Source organism: Stigmatopora argus, chromosome 4 (assembly GCF_051989625.1).
Source record: "Stigmatopora argus isolate UIUO_Sarg chromosome 4, RoL_Sarg_1.0, whole genome shotgun sequence".
NCBI classification, from domain to species: domain Eukaryota; kingdom Metazoa; phylum Chordata; class Actinopteri; order Syngnathiformes; family Syngnathidae; genus Stigmatopora; species Stigmatopora argus.
Genome location: NC_135390.1, coordinates 8,551,513 through 8,574,790, shown reverse-complemented (window position 1 = coordinate 8,574,790; position 23,278 = coordinate 8,551,513). Strand labels below are relative to the sequence as shown.

General features: G+C 38.5%; 1 long non-coding RNA gene across 1 annotated transcript in view; it reads left to right on the top strand.

Annotated features, from left to right (window-relative positions):
* The first annotated feature begins 22,989 nt into the window (after positions 1-22,989).
* Positions 22,990-23,278, top strand: part of LOC144073533 (uncharacterized) — a 29,724-nt gene continuing 29,435 nt past the window's right edge. Inside the window, exon 1 of the long non-coding RNA XR_013300091.1 lies at positions 22,990-23,091. This is a non-coding gene — a long non-coding RNA (uncharacterized LOC144073533). The remainder of the gene's footprint in view (positions 23,092-23,278) is intronic.

Here is a 23,278-nt window from a genome sequence, read left to right as displayed (position 1 = left end):
CTCCTCTTGGCTGCGTGGAGAGGCCGCTGGATCAGTTTGTGACCCCTTCATCGTTCCACCAGTGGCCACAAAACTGGACATAAAGCATGCAACTTTTTCAATGTTTTATTTTTAAGATGCCTTGGCCAATATAAATGAAATTTGAGACTTTTAAAGCGGCATGGATTTCACAATGAAGTGGTAGAATACTGCACTTCATCCCAATGATAGTTGTTTTAATATTTGGGCTTTATCAGTTTGCCAAGTAAGGTAACCAATCACCTCTGACTGTGAACAAAAAGCATCCTGATGGACACTCCAATTAACTTGAATGGCACATACTTCTCACAAGTGAGATGAAATGTGGGGAGTATTTTATTTTAGCCAGGATCTTTCCAAGCATGCAATGCAATAAAATCTCCAAGACAATGGGACAAGATGAGCTGCTCTAAGGCAATGTTCCCTCTAAGCTGCGCGCGTGAGCAATTGAGCACTACTCTTGTCTTCTCTGCGCACAGCAAATCATATGGAGCGCACTAAATAAAATCCCAATTTTTAATTAATTTGTTTAAAAAAAAAAATTGCTGTGAGACCGATGCGCGAACCACTCATCCGCCGGGCCGCCCATTCATAGATATTAATCATTACATTTTATTATTACTAAATCATTTATGTGTAATAGACATGCACCTGCTTATGGCAGGTGTGATACTGGTGTGTGCCCATAGCGAGCAATGATGATGTTGCTCACACAGTGTGCTCAGAGAGGTTGTCTTTCTGCCCAGACAAACAAAAAAATAGAGGGAACATTGCTCTAAGGTGTGGGTGGCAAGGCTGTAAATTGTAAATTGTAACCATGTCATGAAAACTGAGCAATATTGTTTCATATTCACAGAGATACAAATCTTGACACCTGTACTAAAATATCTCTCAAAGTGTAACTAATATAGCGTAAATGACCACCAGTTCCTGGTTTAAAGATATTCAGTATGTATTTATTATGTAAATGGTATATTAAAAATGAATGTTTAATAATTTCCCAACCCAATGCATTTGTTGTACAAATGGTAAAATCTGGCCAATATAAATATATTTTTTAATTTCCATGTTATATTGTTCGTAAAAAAGTACTAAAATAATATAATATCTAACAGACTGGTCTTGAAAGAATTTTGTCATTTCAGATAACAAATGTTTCATCTCATGTTGAAATCTAGATCCATTTGCCCTTATCCTGCTAGTTAATCCGGCTTCTTTTTCCTCTTAAACCGAGGCCCCAAATACACCAGGCCCTATTCAAATTCAACTGTATACAATATAGATGGTGACATTTTTGTCGCTTATTTACATGCCAATGTGTGTGTATCAATGCAACTTGTATGCATTGTAGTTTCTGTATAAAGACTTTAAGCAGCAACGTTTCAGTATGGTATGCATCTCTCAGCACGTCACAATCTTTTACTGCATTTGAGGTGTTTGAGACACGTTCATCAAATGTATTTATAATTTAGTTGGCGATATAATAGAGTGCTCTTAAGTAAATGTGGCCTAATTTACCAATTGCTTTGAATGTAAGTCTCTCTGTCCGTCTCTAGTCCAGGGATTCTGTGTACACCAACTTTTATCATCATGACTGCAAAAATGCTTTTAAAAATGCTTTAAAAAAACTTCAACTTGTCAATTGGGTCTCAATTTCCAGGTTAATAAGGATGACGAGTCTAAAACTGCATGTTTTACAAGAACGGCACTCATTTCTGTGTAAATTCTGTGTTTGTGCAACCGGAAATATGTATAAGTGCTCTATCTTCTAAGTGGGGCTGGTACAAACCAAAGTAATTTTATTTGCACAAAATGTCCAAAGTAAAAAATTGGGGAATCAAAGGCAACAAACAAAACCTATTGTAAAACAGGTATGAGGAGGAAATGAAGAAGGGGGGGAGTACAAGCAGAGGATAGAAGGATCAAACAACAACAGGTGACATAAATCAGCATTCACAAGGACAAGATGCACCTCGCGAAGCAGAATTAAACCAAACCAAAACAAAGTAAACAGGCAAAACATTAGCACTACTTTAGCATCTGACCCACCCGATTGGAAAACAAATCCTTTGAAAAGTTAGTTGAGGAGAGGCTGGACGAGCACAAGAAAATAATCTAAAGCACATGTGTCAAAGTGGCGGCCCGGGGGCCAAATCTGGCCCGGCGCATCATTTTGTGTGGCCCGGGAAAGTAAATCATGAGTGGCGAATTTCTGTTTTAGGATCAAATTAAAATGAAGAGTAAAGATGTATATTAAATTTCCTGATTTCCCCCCTTTTAAATCAATAATTGTCATTTTTTAATCATTTTTTTCTGTGTTTTTAGTTCAAAAATCAATTTGTAAAATCTAAAAAAATATATATAAAAAAGCTAAAATAAACATTGTTTTAGATCTATAAAAAACTGAATATTCAGGGCTTTTAATCCAGTTCTTTTAATCCATTTATTAAAAAAAATCTAAATATTATATCTAAAATGGTCCGGCCCACGTGGAATCAAGTTGACGTTAACGCGGCCCGCGAACCAACCCGAGTCTGACACCCCTGATCTAAAGTATTTAAGAAGTTCAAGAATTTAATTGAATGCTTTTATTGTCATTATTCAAGTATACTGAGATTTATAGCTTAACCACAAAGTGCACAAATAACAACAACAACCTAACAAATAATCAATAAATAATAATGATAAATAAATAATCAAGGTTGAGCATGTCAAGCTAGCCTTCTGTTTGAGTTTCAGACGTCACTACGACTCATCGCACATTCCTCGCCGTCCTTCTGGGTGATGCTGCACAACCTAAAGATGCCTAAAGGCACGTTTCTGTATTTTTGCAACAAGCAATATTGGAATGATGGAGAAAATGAACACGAACTATTGTATTACAGCTGCTTGTTATTTTTCTTTATGTTTTGACAAATAAAGCTTTTAAAAAAATATTTTCTGCCTTTTTATTCAAAGGTGCGGCCCGGTGGCGCGAGTGGTTAGCGCATCAGCCTCACAGCTCTGGGGTCCTGGGTTCAAGTCCAGGTCGGTCCACCTGTGTGGAGTTTGCATGTTCTGCCAGTTGGCCTGCGTGGGTTTCCTCCGGGTACTCCGGTTTCCTCCCACATTCCAAAAACATGCATAGTAGGCTGATTGGACACTAAATTGCCCGAGGTATGAGTGTGAGCGAGAATGGTTGTCCGTCTCCTTGTGCCCTGCGATTGGCTGGCCACCGATTCAGGGTGTGCCCCGCCGCTGGCCCGGTGTCAGCTGGGATAGGCTCCAGCACCCCCCGCAACCCTAATGAGGATGAAGCAGTTCACAAAATGAGATGAGTTCAAAGGTGCTATAGTTTGCGTTTTGTTCACTGAGTTTATTCTGAACACTATGCTAGAGGGTATATTCCACGTGCAACAAAATATAAAGAATACTGCTGTCAAGACTTTTCTATCACAGTACTTTTGAAGAGATATGAATGATCTGCTTGTATTGAATGAAAGTAATGAAGCTCTGATAAAAACAAGGCTGTTTTAGGTTCTCTACAATGTGCTCCCCAGCCCATTTTTCACTGGAATGGTCCATATTCACTGATTGTTGCTTTGCAGCTGATACTGTTATTTATGTATTTTTAAAAGCTGTTTTTGCATATTATTGGACATTCAGCAAGAGGCGGAGCTACAAAGTCAACTCATCGCCAAACACACTACATTATACATTTCACATGGAACCCGAACAGGTCCGCAAAGAGAGAACTACTGGCTTGACAGGCATATCATAGTATGCAGAGAAATCTGTTTCCCGCACATATTCCGCAAAACTGTTATTACCAAAATAGTTTGTTTGTGCCAACAGCACTTGATGGCCTTGCAGAAAATGAATGAAACATCGAATACATGGGATTAAATTCGCTGTCGTGTTACTCTGTGAAAATGTTCATGTCTACAGCTTTTTCACTGTTATGAAAAATGAAATAATAATGCATGCAGTATAATAGTTAAAGTCCTGAAAAAGTCCAGTCAGTTTCATCAATGCAGAAAAGTGTTAAGACCAATCAAAAGTCACCTCTGCTTTGACAGGCATGTGTTAGAGAAAGCGAGCGCCTCCATCTCTAGATGAGCATTTACAGTCGACTAACCTTACTAGTTAAGAGAGACTGGGGGAGTGTGTGGTTGGGCTGGGGGGGAGTTGAGGCCGAGCGTGGAGAGAGTATCAAACAGAAGCACCCTGCTGAGTGGGGAATGGAAAAGCTGCTGGCACCAACATGAATATTTCAGCAGATAGCGAAAACTCTCTGTACCTCTCTCTCCTCCACTCTCTCTCACTCTGTCACCTTTTCCATCTTCCACTTCTCTCTCTCTTTCACCAAACTCCCCCCACACCAGCAGCCTCCTCGCTTCCTCTGCTCTCTTGTGGAGTGCACGGTGATAATGAACGTTTCGATAGCAATGGACCATGTCGTGGGTCAGGGGCGGGGGAGGTGGGGAGCCTATAGCAGGATGTATGTAAAGAAAAATAGACCTGCTCGGACTCTAATCTGGGAAGTCATTTTACAAAAATGTGTTGGGAATTGAAATGTTGGTAAGCAGTAATGTTAGTAGAAAGAGCAATCATTTCGCCTGCGGTTGTTCAAAAAATAAAACAGTGAACCAAACAAATATTAGCAGAAGGGGCATATTCACAAGGACCCACAATATGCAATAAATGGCGGTACACGGTCGATTGGTCGCCGGTCTTTTGGTCGCCGATCTTTTGGTCGCCGGTCTTTTGGAATTACTATTTAGTCATACTTTATGCCCTATTAATTATTAGGCTAAAGAAAAGCTCCAAATTTCCCGGACTTTTATTGTTTTTTGTTGGAGAACTTGTTAAGACCCTGACTGACGTACCTTCCTCAGGGGAAAACTCATGCACATACAAACTCTTATACACTCACACGTCGGCTCAGTGAAACTGCTCATGGCCATTGTTGGCTTTTATTGATGCGTAGACCGTGTAGTTTTACCTTGTTTTGTCGCCGGTCTTTTGGTCCTCGGTCTTCTGGTTGCCGGTCTTTTGGTCGCCCGTTGTCGTGGTCCGGGCGACCAAAAGACCGCGACCAAAAGACCGGCGACCAAAAGACGGCGACCAAAAGACGGCGACCAAAAGACGGCGACCAAAAGATGGCGACCAAAGGACGGCGACCAAAAGACGGCGACCAAAAGACGGCGACCAATCGACCGCACACGATAAATGGCCTACATATGCTGGCAATGCTAAAGCAAGATTGACACAAACGCTCTAACAATTACATGCACTCAAGGTAAAGCATTTGAATATAGAGCATGCAGCAAAGGTGAGCTGTTGCCTTTGGGAGATGTATCAACTTGTTTTGTTTATATGATTGCAGAAAAAATGTTTAAAAAAATAATAAAGCACTGATATGTTTGTCTAGAACGCATTCGCGCAAGTTGTTCAAGTTATTTTTTGTTGTTGATGTTTTTAACAAGTCACTGGAGATGGGGGAAATCATCTAAATACAATGCAGGCTTCATCTCTGAATCTAGCTCACATTTTTTAGTGCACACAGCCAAAATAAACAATACCCTTGGGTTGCCAAGAGTTTGTCATCAAAAACGTGAGATCATGGGACTGAGTGACTGCATCATGTGTGTCATTTTAGGATTTTGCTTTGTTCTGTCCTTGAGATGAGCGTTAAGAGCGTATGCAAAAATGTTAAAACAGAATGCTCGTAAGTAATTGGTTGGTTTGTCGGAACCTTTTAAACTGTAATGAAAAAAACTATTTATATTAACTGGTATCTCTAGCTATTTCAAAATTTTTAACCATTAAGCTTCATTGTCTTAAAGTTCTATGGTTACTGTTATTTAATGTCATTTTCTCTCTTTTACCTGTGGTCCAGAGTGGCCCATTTAAGTACGATTTCATTGTAACTCATGTACCGTATTTTCACGACTATAAGGCGCACTTAAAAGTCTTAAATTTTCTCCAAAATAGACAGGGTGCCTTATAATCCAGTGTGCTTTATATATGAAAAAAAATGTGTCATTCATTGAGGGTGCGCCTTATAATGCGGTGCGCCTTATAGTTGTGAAAATACGGTACACAATTAAGTATTCTATTGGTTACGTGCAAATATTTTTCAGTTAAGGCCATAAAGGAATTTTCAACTGAAGGCTGTAATGCCCTGCTTGGTTTATATATACTTGGTTTTGTTTGGGTGTGTCTGGATATATTGCTGATGGTGCCAAAATAAACAGGCAAATAGCCTGCAACCTAAATAAACTGTACACATGCAGCCTCATTAATTGTATTTGTTTATTTTTTCCATCAGTATGTGTGCCAGGGTCTCCGCAGCTGGCTGACACAAAATTGCTGTGCTCTAAATAAAAGTGAACTTAAACTGGTATTTTAAAAATAAGAGATTATAACTCAATGAACCTTATTTTCATCCCAGACATTTTATCTAATCTGGTGTCAAATTTGCACAAACTGCACCAGTATACATTGGGTGGTTGCCGGGTATTTTTCTTGTATGTTTTATTTGAATTATATGTCATCATAAATGAGCATCATTTTGATAGTTTGTGTTCCGCAATGCGGCTCCCTGATTCATAGTTAATGCCATGTTGTGTGCATCATGCAAAATGAAAAAGCACTCTGCACATTAAAAAGAAGAGAGATGCAATAGCACTGAAGATTTTAAGAAAATTTAAATACCACTGTAACACACTAAGTAAATTTAGAAGGCTTCCAATTTTTTTTAAAAAGCTCAATTATGTTATCTGTTTTGTGGGGAAATTCTGCTTTGTCAAAACATAAAGCAGCTGGAGGCTCGGTTTAGCATCTGAATATAAGATGGTCATATAAAGTACTTGATGAGGTCTGGATATGGCCCAGAGAACTACATGATAACACTCACTTGACTGGATAACTGTGCCAATGTTTGGGTCCGTGTGAGTGAGAGCATTTAGCAGTGTTGTCCATACTGTGCTCTCCAGTGTGTAAGTAGTAAGAACGCACACAATACTGATACCCTGCATGCATAGCACGCAAGATCACAGTGACTGCCAGGCAAAGACACAAGGCACCATGTTCGTAATTCTATGTGACATGCTAAAGGGTTTTAAAGTGTTTAAGTTATTAACAATTGCATGTTGGGGATGTACAACTAGTTTGGATTGAGTGTTTATCGGTGTTCAATTATTGATGCCTTGAGCCACATGGCAAGTGTGACGGGTTAAAGTGTATGTCGGTGTTCGATTGTTGATGCCTTATGCAAGTAGCTTGGTCAGCACGGGAGATTTCCTTCATACCAGTAAAATTGGATTGAAGAAGCAACAACGAATCACTATTGTGATTATTTCTCCCAGTGTTTCAAGATAAAATGCAGGGTGCAACATATACAGGTGTAGGTAAATGGCATTGGCATGTTATTTGTCAGTAAGCTCCGATGCCATCAATTTAAGGCAGTATCGGGGCATCCTCAGATTTTTGTCTCGGTGTAATGCTAATAAACACAAGGGTTGAATCCGCACTAACCTGAACCACCAGTAAATACTCTGTCAGTATTATCTCTGTGTCTGTATAGTTGACATGAAATAAAATGAAATAAATAAATAAATAAAATCTGTTAAAAAGCTGTGTCCAGATCCAGGAGCGATGGGTTGAACCCGAGGTTAAATTTAAATGCTTGTACATTGTGTGAATATGTATAATGGGCTTAGTACAACTAGTTCATGGTGCTAATTTTGGCCTGTCACAGTTATAAAGGCCATCACAGCATGCCATCATTCAGCGACACCACTATGAGCACATTGCCAAATGTCACTGTTATCATCATGAGCACACGCAGGTCCTTTGTAAATGAAAGTGTGTGCATTTGGAATAGCTCGTGATTTACATTATATATTTATTTGGGTTGTGGACACCTTTATATTTTTCACTTGAATCTGTTGAGACCAAATCACAAAAAAGCACAAAAACAACTGCTCAAGCTTAGATATCGTATAGAAGTCACAGTGTTTTTAAAAACATGATTCCATACAAGGGCAAATGTGGTCATTTGATTTGTCTGCATCTCACAAAGTTCATTCTTCCATTTATTATCTTCTATTCTACAGCTGTGATAGAGTCAGTTGGGGTAAAGCCTAAAGTTATAGTGTAGATAAATAAATAAATATATAAAAGCATTCAATTCAATTCAGATCCTTATCTCATGTATGAATTACTGCACATGAGGATTATTGTACAGATTCCCAGTGTTGGAACTCAATTCCTGTACCTTTAAAATTCATCAATGAGTTAAACATTTTTAAGATAAAGCTTAAAGCACATTCTTTAAACTAGCATTTTGCACTTAGCTTTGGCTTAACTGTTAGAGTTTTCTTTCATATACTGTATTATATATTCATAAGTTATTTCGGTGCCTGATGGTGTAGGGCACAGGTGTCAAAATGGCGGCCCCGGGGGCCAAATCTGGCCCGTTGCATCATTTTGTGCGGCCCGAGAAAGTAAATCATGAGTGCCAACTTTCTGTTTTAGGATCAAATTCATATGATGATAGATGATGTACATTACATTTCCTGATTTTCCCCTTTTTAAAAACAATCACTGCAATTTTTTCATCCAATTTTTTTTCTTTTGTGTTTTTAGTTCAAAAAGCATTTTGTAAAATCTAAAAATAAATATACAAATATTTTCCGTTTCCACTTTAAAAAATATTTTGTTTCCATTTGAAATAAAAAACATGATTAAAAGACATTTTCCAATACTAAGAAAAAAAAAGCTCAAATAAACATTGCTTTAAATCTATAAAAACGGACTATTTAGGGCTTTTGATCCAGTTCTTTTAATCCAATTTTAGAAAATAAAAAAAAATCTAGATATTAGATCTAAAATGGTCCGGCCCACATGAAATGGAGTTGACGTCAATGCGGCCCGCGAACCAACCCGAGTTTGACATCCTTGGTGTAGGGGTTCACTCGTCTGACTTTGGTGGGGGCTCGATTCGCGCTGGTGGCGGTATGATTGTGAGTACAAATGGTCGTCTGTCTCTCTGTGAGCCCTACGGCTGACTGGCGACCAGTCTAGGGTGTAGTCTGCCTTATGCCCAAAGTCAGCTGGGATAGAGTTTGCATGTTGTTCCCGGTCTCCCGTGGGTATCTTCCGGTACTCCGAGTTCCTACCACATCTCAAAAACATGTTTGGTAGGCTGGTTGAACACTCTAAATTGCCTCTAGGGATCAGTGTGAGCGTGAAAGGTTGTCTGTTTTCTTGTGCCCTTCGATTGAATGGCTGGCCATTGATTCAGGGTGCCCCCGCCTGGTACACGTAGTTAGCTGGGATAGGCTCCAGCACCCCCCACGACCCTTGAGAGTTGTGATTTGTTCCGAAAATGAAATGATGAAACGCTAATATGGTTGAGAAAAAGGGGAGCCATGTTTCTATTCTTTATTTGCATTACATTATTAACACTGTACTGTAAAAAAAATGTATTGGTATGTTAAATGCTTGTCAATGTTTTCTTTCATTGTATATTGCAGTGAAATGATTTGTGACTTTCTAAAGGCCGAAAATCATAGCATATAATCCACATATTGACTGAGGAAAAACTTTAGTGGCATTTTCAGTTTTCAGGAAGAAATTGTATATCCATACCATGTGTGTAGAGATTTGGCATAGGATGAAGCTGCCCAGCAAACCTACACTCAGTGGAGAAAGTGTGGTCTAGTCATCTAAGCCTAATTGTGGGTGTTATAAATAACTGCACCCATGTGTCTTACATAAGTTCTGCTGTTTTTCCATTGTTGGAGACTACAAGCCGACCATGGCATCAGAGTTGAAATTGGTAAAAGAAAAATCATTGCATTGCATATGATTTTAAAGATTTTGCTATTCCGTTTACTTATTTATTTGAAAGTGGATAAAATAATTTCTATTTAACTCTAAGTCTGGAGAACTGCTCTGATGTTGTAGTATTTTTTCAATTACAATAAGAGACCAACTTTCTATGAAAAGCATGTTTTTGGATACTCGTTTGAAGTGCTATACTATTATATGAAGCACATATTTTCTTTGGTCAAACTTCCTTTTCTGTTCCACTTCAACAAATGATTGATGATTATTCTTTTTTCCACTGTGTTATATCTTGTTGGGGAAAATATTTTATTCTCAAAGTAATATAATCAATAAATGATTGTCCAAACAATGTACCTTTAGGTTATACCTGACACTTAAAATGAATAGGAAACTAAGTAAAGAAGGGTGGTTGAATCATTTTACCCATTAATATGTACTTTATCATAGCCAGGGATCTTTGCAAGATGACGAGCAAAAAAAAAAAACATCCATGAGGGCCAAAATCACCTTAATTATGTGCTTAAGTAACATCATTGAGCTGAAGCACTAAATTATGAATAAACCTCCGGACCTCTATGAAACATACCACAGTCAAGCACAATAAATACATGAATTAATACATTATGTTATCTTTATCATTTCTTGACAATATTCTTAGTATTTATAGCATATATTAGAACTGAATTCACACCAAGTCCAATAAGATGTTAGAACTTGAGAACTTGCATCTGTGCAATTTACTTTATTCTTAGATGGAATACTTAGAATATGGGCCATAACCAACTATGTGTCAATATGCCCCAGTAGGTACACTAATGGGTCAGAAGAGACTACACAATGTCACCTCAAGTTACTATTATTTGCCCTGTAAATACAATGCTGAGAATTGAAGGCAAATGAAATGGATGGCTTAAACTTAGCGTGTAAGATTAAGACTGTTAAACCTCCTTAATCGTCCATAAAATAGACCAACATGACCAAATCCACCAAAACACGAAAAAATATCAAATGCTAAGACTTGATGTACATTACACAACAGCTATAAACTCTGATGTGCTACTATTGTACCCTTATGCTGTCTGTCTGACTACTTGCTTCTGCCAGCTCTCTGTCAAGGGGCACAGCACCATCAGCTATAATTATCATTCTAACAGACCAGTGGGCATGGTTGACATATGCCAACTTTGTTTCTTCTGCTTGGTTTTTTTTTTTGGGAAGCGTTTGGCAGTGTTATTATTGAGCCTGTCCATCTGAGCAAATCTGATGATTGCCATTTTACTTCCAAAATGATGAACAAACATTGTGTGGTCTGACATTCATGTATCACTTCATGTCCTCTTACTTTTCTGCCTCTCTGTACACAATAGCAGAGACTCGAGAGATCATCTGTATATGGACTTTCACTAGCAAATGCTTTACTTTCCTATTGTCTTATTTAATAATAATAATAAAAAACACTTCATCATTTACGTATTCTAGAAGACTCTAACATCTAAAGGGCAGAATTGCCTTTCCGATAAGCTTGTTCAAATCTAATTTTTTTTAAACAAAACCTGTGAGTCAGGATCTGGTTTGCGTAGCTGTCATTTCTCACTGCTTTGTGCTGCTAAAACCATTGCCGCTGTCCTCTGGTTCAATTGTTCGGTAACCATTGTCTGATTAGATGACATATTGTTTCAGCAATCAGTTCCTTTCTGTCTAATTGTATGAGTGTCCAATTTATAATCCGGTGTGATATATATCACTGCAGAGGACATTGGAGGGGATAGCAGAGATAGTGTGATAAAACAAAGAGATAGACAAACCTATCTTTTTGTCTTTTCACAGGCCCTGCCTGACTCTAATCGACAGCACTCAATTATACACTCATTAGTCAGCAAATTGGAGAGGCCATTGGAAGAACTTTTAATAGGAAAGAGCCCTTTGCTTTGTCTTTTTTTTGCTGTCTGACACTTTCCACATATGAACCATGGTCCAGTTAACCTTGTGGGGCGATAGTGGGGGTTTCCTAAAATTACAAAGTTTCAAACTGATGAGCCATATTAAGATTTTCCCAATGATTAGTGAGTAATGTTAGTCTCAGAAGAGGATATGTTGAAATTGTTATTTTTGATTGGAAAGGGTGTTTCCCCAGTTTATTATTTTAAATGGGGTCTAATAGAGACAATGATTGCTTGTTTGGCTAGTGACATGAACTTGAAAATGTTGTTCCATGTCGCCACTACGTGCCTATTCTTTTTTTAATTAGCTACTGCTGGGTTCTCTCCTGATGGATTTTTGATATTCAACAAATCAGTTCACAAATACACAAAGTCTAACAAATGTAATTACCCTGATCACCATTGTTATAGGGTTCATGACATATACAAGAGGTACAAGTAGTGTCCTGAAAAATGAATCATTGACCGAAGGGGTGCCCAAAGATGCATTTTCACACATGGTGTATTAAAATTTTACTAATTGCTTACAAATATCTGCTTTAATATTATCCCAAACGCTTCTTATCTGTAAAAACTTTGTACGCAGTGCAGGTGTGTTAGTCTAACTATGTGTTCGTCCATTGCTGCTTCAGCATCAATCTTAAATAAATTGGGTTGCTAACGTCATCATAAATCATCTCACTGTCTTGCATACTCACTATCTTTTGGCTCTGTTGTCCATCCTTCCTCCCCCCGGCTCCCTCTAAATCCTCAAACATGTTTCTTGGCGCCATTCAGAAAGGCATACTCAGCAAGGTGTGTGTACATGTGTATATATAAGCATGTGTTTGTGTTAATGAATACGACAAATCCACTCAAGCATCCCCACTCAATTCGGTGTCGAGCTGACAAACAAATTAAATATGCATGCGTTGCAATTTGTTTCATATTCTCCTCCTGCAGATGCGCTTACCCATGAAGACAGTAGAGTGCAGACAAAGTAATATACCACACCCACTGGCCACTGCAATGGGTACATTTGCACAATGACGAACTGCCTCACGAATCCTGTATTTAAAAAAAATAGACCAATGTTTTGCGAGTCAACCAGAGTCATTAATTTGTGCTTTTTACATTGTGGATGATTACTGTTTAATTGCTCTGCATTATCCTAGAATATCAATGTATAGTATTATTTTGAAAGATTATTGAAATCTAATTGTAGTACTTATGAATAATACTGTACAATGGTATAATCATTTTTTATCTTACTACACACTTTTAGAATATACCAGATGCGCTGCATGAATGCAAACTTATTTTACACATTTTAGTAAAAACCTACGTCTGACGACTGAACAAATTTTTTGGGTTGGCTTAATTTAGTTTTCACATCCTTAACTTTCCCGAATACTACTGAATCACGTATGAAATGATTTGTAACACTCATAGAATTTTGCTAAAGCAATATTCCTCCAAATATGGAGAAATAACTGCCCTCATAGAAGATCATTTCAATAATAGAACATTTCAAATGCCTATGTACACTATATGTATGTAACTATGTATTTCATTATGTACTTTCATTGGTGTATATTGTGTTACTCAGTATGCATAATTGTTTACATAATTGATGAGTATGATAATGACACAATCTGGCACTGGGCCTTTGTGGATATTTGTTTGCACACTTGGGTGGAGGATGCTGCGTGAGCTGGATGTTTAGGGGCTAAGGCAGGGGTGGACAAACTATTCCACAAAGGGCCGCAGTGGGTGCAGGTTTTCATTCCAACCTATAGAGAGGGCACCTTTTCCCCAATCTGGTGTCCTACAAGTGCAATCAGTGGATTGCAGTCAGGTGCTTCTTGTTTACTGCAGAAATCTCATTGGTTTAACTCTCTGTGCTGGATCGGTTGGAACAAAAACCTGCACCCACGGTGGCCCTCGAAGACCGGTTTGCCCACCCCTGGGCTAAGGACACTCATCATTTTTGCACTGAGAGTTGACCACTGACAGCACTTTGTTGCACGGCGGAAAGACAGTAAGACACACCGACATGCTGACAGCATATGGTGCAAGACAAGAGACCTGTGGGCCCATGTGCACAGTAGAAAAACAGTTATTCATCCATCTCTGTTCTGTTGTTTTGCATCTCTCTCGCTACTGCCTCCATCCTCCCCCGTTGGCATATGTTATGTTTGGTTGGCTGTGTGCCACATGCCAATCTGATGCCCTCGGCACTGCTGGGCTCCATGCCACCTGTGCCACACTCCTCTAAAACTAAAGCCCTCTGCTCAGAGTAGATAATCAACTGATAACTTAGAAAACATTAATACGTAAATTATCCCAATATACTCGGACAAAGACACAGCATATACACACTTTTTGACATTTGAGGAGTGGATGTACTAGACTATCTCACTTGGTTGCGGAAGCCTGTGAATCCACAGCACTGGGAGAGCAAAGTATGTGACACATTTTTTATAATTACTGCTCACATTTTTTCAGGACATATAGTCTGTGATCTTTACCTAAATCACAGGAATGAACTGTCTCCTTAAACAAATACCACTAAACAAATATGTTCTCATATTTTCAGTGAAAATAGCATATCATCATGGACACGATATATGTGGAAGATCAAAACTGAATTTGTTGCCAGCCAATCACACGACAATGTAAGTAAAACATTAACCCAAGTTAGCAATTTTTACATTTGTGTAACATTTTCATAACATTTGCATAAAATGGGGTAACTTCTTGATATCAAGTAAGAAAAGTATTACTGACTGTCTTCAAATGAGGACATTGGGTTAAAATGGGTTAAACAAGAACGCCAAGACGTAAATATATATATATATATATATATATATATATATATATATATATATATATATATATATACGTCGGCGAAAACGTCTTTCAGCGAATCATCCGGCCACGATATATATATATATATATATATATATATATATATATATATATATATATATATATATATATATATATATATATATATATATATATATATGTATATATATATCGTGGCCGGATGATTCGCTGAAAGACGTTTCGCCGACGGACGTTTGACAGAGGGACAGGTCGCCGAATGGACGTTCCAGCGAATCATCCGAGCACCTATATATATATATATATATATATATATATATATATATATATATATATATATATATATATATATATATATATATATATATATATATATATATATATATGTATGTATGTATGTGTACCTTTGTGTGGTTTTCTAATCCAAAATAATATGTGCTTTTTCCAGTTAAATGATGCTGCCATGTGTGCACAAAGTTGTAAACTGTATTGAAAGACAAGTCCAACCGTTTTGATTATTTTCCTCTGATATCATCTAAACTAAAGGCAGGTAATGAAAGTCAGTTGAGTGGGGATGAAAGACGATAAGATTAAAAGCTATTTGTATGTGCATGAAAGAGAGGGAAGAGGCCGAAACACATCGCTGCAGGTTGCATACAAACTGGGCAGCTAAGCAAATGGGGAACAAAAGGACTCTTATCTGGTCCGTCAAAAGAGCACATTGACATGTGCACAGTGTAACTCTAGGCCACACTTTTGTTCAATCACTGTGTTGTTGACTAAAGTCTAGCAGGCCACGCACAGAATCACACAGCAGCCACCTATGTATTTGGTATTCTGTGGGAACCTCATTCACCTGATGAGCTCCAAACAACTGCAAAGCCGCCATTTTGTCATCATCTGACTGTCAAACTCGAAGTAATTAGTGTTCCAGTGATCGTAAGGGAATTCCCAAATTCTCAGACCTCAGCTGACCATATGCAAAGTTGTGGAGTTGTGGACACACACATCCGGGTGGGTCACTTAGCTCGGTGGGATGGAGAACACCTGACTCCTCTCCAACACTAGAGGTTACCTATTTAGGCAAATGCATACACACGCACACGTTTCCATCTTACATGTAGTCACAATGTGACAATGTGGTAAGTCTAACACACCTGAACCGGAATGTGAAAGTCTCTGTTGGCCAAGGGAATCTGTGGAGAGTTAATTGGATCAGCTGTTAGTTGGGGAGGCCAAATGTTTGATGGGCGCGAGCCAGGATAGACTGACTAGAGGCGGAATAATAAATGAGGTAGCTAAGTGAAAAACAACGCAATAAGATACACTGAGCAGTACACCTGCACAACCCAATGACATCCAATACAGTTTTTACCTCACAGACATAATATTCTATTTTGATTGACATGCTCATAGCAAAATATATATGCTGGTAATAATACTATAATGCTGCGAAATCATAAATAGGCGGCCAAGTGGTTAGCGCGTCAGACTCGTAGTTCTGGGGTCGAACGTTCGATCCCAGGTGGGGTGAAGTTTGCATGTTCTCCCCCGGGTATGCGTAGGTTTTCTCTCAGTACTCCCCTCACATCCTCAAAACATGCCTGGTAAGCCGGTTGAACACTCTAAATTGCCCCTAGGTACGAGTGTGAGCGTGAATGGTTATTAGTCTCCTTGAGTGAGATATTTATGTATCATTTTCATTGATGCACATATTTTGAACAGTCCATACTTATAACTCACAACTAATATGAACATATACAATGGTGATAATTATCATTTTAAATGTATTTTTTATTTTTGCTAGAGGACTTGAATTAGATGTCATTAAATGTACTTGGCATAAGTAATCTTGTGTCCATTTTAACGTAAAATCCCTTATGTGCAATAACTTCAGGATGTGCAATAACAATGTGCAATATATCTTAGATTGTGCAATATTTTAGGATTTACCTTGCCCGGACGTGACTTTTTATATCATTTATTTAGGTTTTTACTGGGAAAACGCACTTTGTGGAGTAGCACCACCAATTTCGTTATATGTGTATAATGACAATAAAGGCTTTTGATTAACTTGATTGATTGAAAAGTATTGGACACCCCTAAAAGTATAAAACCCTAATAAATTCTATATGCCGCTCTGAACAAACACATGCAATGGATTTAATCTTTTTTATAATAATAAAAACCCAACATAAATATAGTCATTAAATTTAAGTAATACAATTATGTTGTCTAAATGTCGTTGGTCCTTACTCTTTTGCTTCAAGGTACAGCTGTGCCCTGTCCCCAATTAAATCACCTTATTTCTGCAGTCATGAGTTATCAGTTAGTTAAACTAGCAGACAGGAAATATATTGGAACAATGGTCAATAGTTAAAGATTAAATAATACACTTAATGGTATCAGCAGAATGAGTTCACACACTCCCTTTGGCAAAGGTGGTAAACAATAAAAAGGGTATTAGAAAGGAAACATATTGAGAACCCAAACCAAAAACAGTTGTGATTTGCTAAATGCCTGCATTGGTGAGGAAGCAGCTGGCATATTACTAACACAGCTCATGATACTCCATAGACAGGAAATGATTAGGGCTGAAAGTTAGCAAAGTGGATCGCAGAACTTGGAATTTTATATCTATTTTAGAGTTTATAAATGATAGATGACACTTGATAGCACAGTGGATGACTGGTTAATGCGATGCCTCACAGTGGTGGGATCAAGAAATCAATCTATGTAGCTAGCCTTTCTGTGGGGAGTTTGCGTGTCACATGGGCATGCTTGCATGGTTTTTTTCTGGGTACTCTGGTTTGCTCCCAAATTAGTTTCCTGCCAACCAGCCCGGAGTGGATGAACCCTGTCTCCTGCCCATAGTCAGCAGGGAAAGGCTTGAGCAACCACGTGACGATAATGTATGACTGAAAAATCAATATTACATTACACATTACAATTGATTATGTTATAATTGACATTTTGGAAGAAAAACAGATACATTACATCAAAAATATATGGTACTATAAGTGTGGGGATCATAGTCTCACACAGGATGCTAATAAAACTAGGGCTGCCACTGTCCATAACATTGAGGGCTGTTATTTCCACATTTTAATAGTGTTATTAATCTCATATTCAGCTGAGTGCACGAGAATTCATGACATGAAGACATACTGCATATGTCCATTTCACAAAGATATGTCATGACCCTGACATGTTCCCTGAACTGGCTATTCAAAGAGTTGTACATAATCTTTCAATAAGATACACATGCACAAGCATATTATTTTATACCAGCAATGAGACTGTCAGTCTGCCGAGAGTAGTCCTACTTATGACAACATTCAGTAGACAGACGGGTTTATTTACTGCATTTTAGTGCGACTAAGTGCTTCTTGAGCTTCTGCGGTTGCAGTATGAGCCGCATGTCCATTTTGAATCCCTCATTTGACTTGAGCCTCTTTAGCACAGATATCCAGCAAAATAACCACAGCAGAACCATAACAAAATATCCAGCAATAAGCTGAATTTGGTTTTCATATAGAAACCAGAAAAGGGAGCATCTTACATCTCATATTGGTATGCAATTGTAAACATCTTTACAATGTAAATGCCCCCTATCCAGTCATCTGATAGGAAATCAAGCCCAAAAATGTCATTTTTCGGGAATCGGAATTGGGTAAAAACAACTGGATTCAAATTTTAAGGGATAGTGACGAAAACATAATCATGTTGAGCAATGATATTGCAGCATCACCAATAGGACGATGTTAAGATAGCATCTTGCATCATGTAATAATGTCTGAAGTATGGAAATATTTTACATTTGTATGTGCTTTTTTTTCTGTACTCATCAAATTACTGAGGTATCAACCAAGGAAAAACCTTTACATGACTATTCACATTCGTGCAAATAGGACTGATGTTGAAGGGGAGGGATATAACTGAAATTCCAATTTTATGACTATGTATAAAAAAACTCATCATCTATGTGGAGCCATCTGTAGCCACAAAGCTGCGTTTACTTTCCTTGCCAAATCTGGTATAGTTTGGAGTGTCGGGCCAGCGTAAGCTCCTGCTTAAGCTTCTTGTACAAGGTCGACGTCCAAATGAGCGTCACCCAACAACCAATATGTTGAAGTGGCATGCTGCCTTTTGTGATGATGAGTGGTGCGAGTCGGATTCCCCTGTGGCCAATTGCGATATCCTATCAAAAATAATGAGACGGCTGTTTTTGTAAAAGCACTGCTGTCAATCTAAACACTATACAGTCTATAGCAGACCATAAAAAAATCACAGTTTGTGTTCAACCTTGGGCTCAATGTCACTTGCCAGCCACATATTCCTCCAGCCATTAACACAACCACCCCCACCCTTGGTGTGTTTGAGTTGCTCAGCAGGGGGCTGCACTACCAGAGATATTCGAAGGAGGTGTGCGTGGGTATATGGCAGCCTACATGTTGTGCAAGTGTGTTTGTGTGTTTAGCCTTTCGGCTACTCCCAGGATGTGTTAATGTGATAATTGAGTATTCTGGGTTCTGCCTGCAACTATGTCACCAGACACACAAACACTAAGACCACATGCACCCTTGCAGCTAACTTGGCTCAGAATAGCTTACAGATAAAGCCTGAGCAGCATTGACTCATTGGTTATGGCCCGCGCAGGAATTACTTCTCTCCTTCAAATGTATTTTGCATTATGGGTACTTTATATGCATTGCATATATGTATATCTTGCATACAGATGTTTTTGTAGCACCACATGATGGGCTGTGTTATTATGAATAGACCATTTAAAATTCATCACCTTATCAAACCATTTTGGAAAATTTCAAGTGTCTAACATTATGGACGGCATTTCAGTGAGGCACAAGTATGTAAAGTACGGTTTTAGATTAGATTAAACTTTATTCATCCTGTACTTGATAGGTCCATATAAATCCAATATACACATGACCTTAACCCCATAAAAAAAGAACAGAATTTGCCTTGTCTAAACACATGAAGTCTTCTGTACAACTTATCTTCTCGTGGGATGCAGGAGTGGATCGTAAATGTGGACGAAACACACACACAAAAAAACCCTAAAATTATTTAGCAAGCCATTAAAATTACTAAGAGGTGCAAATACAATTTCCATTAGGGTGGATGGACGAATGCATAGGTGAAGGTGGAGGGGGCGTTGGGCAGCTGAGTAAGAATATGTACACACGTAAACACACAACTTAAATTATGTTACGTTTGTTGAGATATCATTCCAACGATGATCGCCTTTAATGACGTTTTTTTCATTTTCCAAAAATGTGCAAGGTATACGATGTCAAGCTGAGCAACAGCAAGACTCGTGAACACTTTGATAACAGCACGATTCTTCTTTTCACTCTAACCATAACTTTCTTGGGTGAAAATGATCAAAAGCCTTAAGAAAAACTCAAGAAAAAACATGTTAGAACTCCATGATGAATGAGCGTCAAAGGTACACGAATCAGGAACTCAATGCCGGAGCGGCACTGGCATGATCCTGGAAAAAGTGCCTGGAAATGATGCTTTTGGCCGAATGGGCGCGCTCATACTATGGCCGCTACGCTGATGCCAGTTCTCATGTCCACCTAGAGTGCGCTAACATCGGGACCAGCACCATAGAGATGCAGCTCTCTTCTAGCCAATGGGATGCCAGCGGAGTGTTGGGAGATAGCCAATGGGAGAGCAACTCTATCACCCCAATTTCAAAATAAAATACAAATAATACATTTTCCCATTCGGGCTGAATATATTGTATGTAGACAAATTCTTAAGTAGAGGTACCACTGTGTAGACAAGCGGTGGGCAAGTCCGAACCTCAAGAGCCCCTATCTGGTCTGTTTTCCATATCTCCCTCCACCAATACACCTGAATCAAATAATCTGGATCGGTATCAAGCTTCTGGACAGCTTGCTGATGAGTTGATCATTTGATTCAGGTACAGTAGAGGAGGGAGATATGGAAAACAGACTGGATAGGGGCTCTCGAGGACCGGACTTGCCCACCTCTGGTCTATACAGTTCAATCATAAGTCATGTTCAGTCATTGGATTGGATTGGATAACTTATTTATTTATTAACTTACTTATTACCTATCTATTTATGTCTAAAATGCCTTTCCTATATCTGCATCCTCACCCTCTTGCTACTGACAACGACATTTCCTGAATACGGGATGAATAAAGTTATCCAATCCAACCATAAAACAATCCATGTGAAATCACTCTGTTAATTGTCAAAATAAGGTAAATGGATTTGCTGGACTGAGTGTTGAATTTTGAAAAAATCTAATTTCCGCAAATAAAATGAAAGAACCTAAATGGTTGATTGTTAATGAAAAGCAGAGCGTGCTTGAATCCCACGCCACAACAATGATTTTGAGTGTGCCAAGAACATATCAATAACACTCTCTTTGTCATGTTAGTTGCTGATGCTATCACGATGTTGCATTAACCGAATATAAGTTGAATCAAAGAGGGACAGCTAAGATACGCTAAATGCATTATTGACTGTGACTGCAAAATTAAACGGAAATACTAACCTTTTGTAATTTTATCACGGTTTGTTGGTGAACCTTAAAACGTTTAATCCCTGTTTACCAGACAGCCACACACACATCTGAATCAACGTATATCTCCCATTTCAGGAGTCTTGATTCACACTCCAGCTCGCTTCAGCAAGTACGACCTAAAAAAATTGAAGTGCTGAGAAGCCATAAGGTCACACCATTTATTGGGAAGCCGAAAGCAAACACAGCAAAGAGGAACCAGAAATTCACTCCCTGACTCTTAGTATTGATCACAAACACACATCGAATGTCAGGAAAATCAATGACTACACACACATGTACACACATTACACTCGTTGTGGCCCAAGTTACTAATTTTGTATTAATGGTGATATTTTTTTTGTATGTGTATTTGGTAGCTTGTATGTGTTAGGAGTAGGAATACTACTAAATTTGAGATTTTCTTTCCACACAAACTGCTAGGCAAAGATGGGGGTGATGTAAAGAGGAGGAGAGGAGGAGGAGAAGAGGCGTAGACGAGGCGTTGTCGAAAAGAGAAGAGAGGTGGGGATTAGGGCTGCTGGTTGGTTGTCGAACCAACATCGATACAACAGGGGCATTTGCCTAATCCCTTGGTAATGGCAGCTTAGCGGCCTCCTCGGACACACAAACACTCTGCCGGCCTCCTCCTCCTCTGCTCTGCTCCTCTCGTATCCTTCCTTGCCCTGGTTCGTCTTCATTTGCATAACATTAGTAACATTAAGGCGGTCCCAACAAGGCCCTATTATGTGCGTGTTAGTTTAGGGTCCCATTGCATCGGGCCCCGGGCTTTGGAGAGGAAAGGAGCAGAATGAGTCAGGACATCACATAAACGTGTCCACTGTTTTGTCTGCTGGAGATGGTTAGTGTGTTTGTCAATGGATTCTGTGAAAGGAGGCAGAGAAGGAGAGAGAGACAAATGGAGTCTAGGCCTACTGATTTGATTCCACGTGTCTCCAAAATTCACAAACAGCCTCCTAAAAATACACAAACCTTAAGGGTAGTTTAATTTATTTATTGTGCTAATTAAGCAGTCTAACATAGAACTCAATCAAAAGGACAAAAATGGGCAAATAATTGAGTGCATTTTTTTCTCAATTGAAACCATTTTGAGTACATTTTCTTAAATCATGTATGGTCTTCTGGAGATAATACAAATGATTTCAACACATTTTTTTATAGTTAGAGTCTGGTAAAGTTAAGGGTATCATTTCAGTTAAACTTGATTTTATAGTCAATAGTGACAATCAATTGGAAATTCAATTGACATCCATAATTGATAAAATCCTAAATAAAGCATTTAAAATTGACAATTTTGATAGAAAACACACCTTTAGACTAAAACATTTAAAATCTGACTTGAATTACTTGCATGTCTCTGCCATGTACGTGTATATTTAATGTATGTAATGTGTATGTGTGCATACAATGTTTTCCAATGTAATTTGATGACTGTTATTTGAACTGAAATACTGTATTCGCGAATGACTCCAAACTATGTTTTTTTATACAATAATCATAATAGTCACGATTAAGATCAGAAAAGATTTTCAACCTAAAAAACACCCACTTTTAGAATCCTAACAGTGAGCTACGCATAAATAATCAAACTGGCACTCGTTTCAGATGTGTATAAGTTTGCCCCTGCTCATTTTCGTTTGGCCCCATAGAGCAGAGTTTTCCATTGGCTTCAAAGCTGTGTGCCGAGCTCAGCTGGGGGCCTTCAAAGCTGCCTTCTCTGTCGGCAGGTTTAGGCACAGAGAAGGCTTCTTGTTCTTCAAGGATTTGGCTGACAAATAACGCTGAGCTCAAGCTAAGGCAACTACCTTGCACCCCGACAGGATAGTCGACACGCTCCTGCATAGTATAAATGTGTTTCGAAGCTATTTCTACATTTGCCTGAGTGAGTACACCTTTTGCTTTATTGGGCTTTTATTTTGTAAAATGTGGCCTATGACATTTGCCTGCACAGTTGACATTTTTCTCATGGCACGTGGGTGTTTTTCTTATTGTTCAGTTTGTTTGTGTCAAAATTGAAATCATGTGTACACGTACTACAATTGCTGAAGGATTTGAGATATTGTATTGTT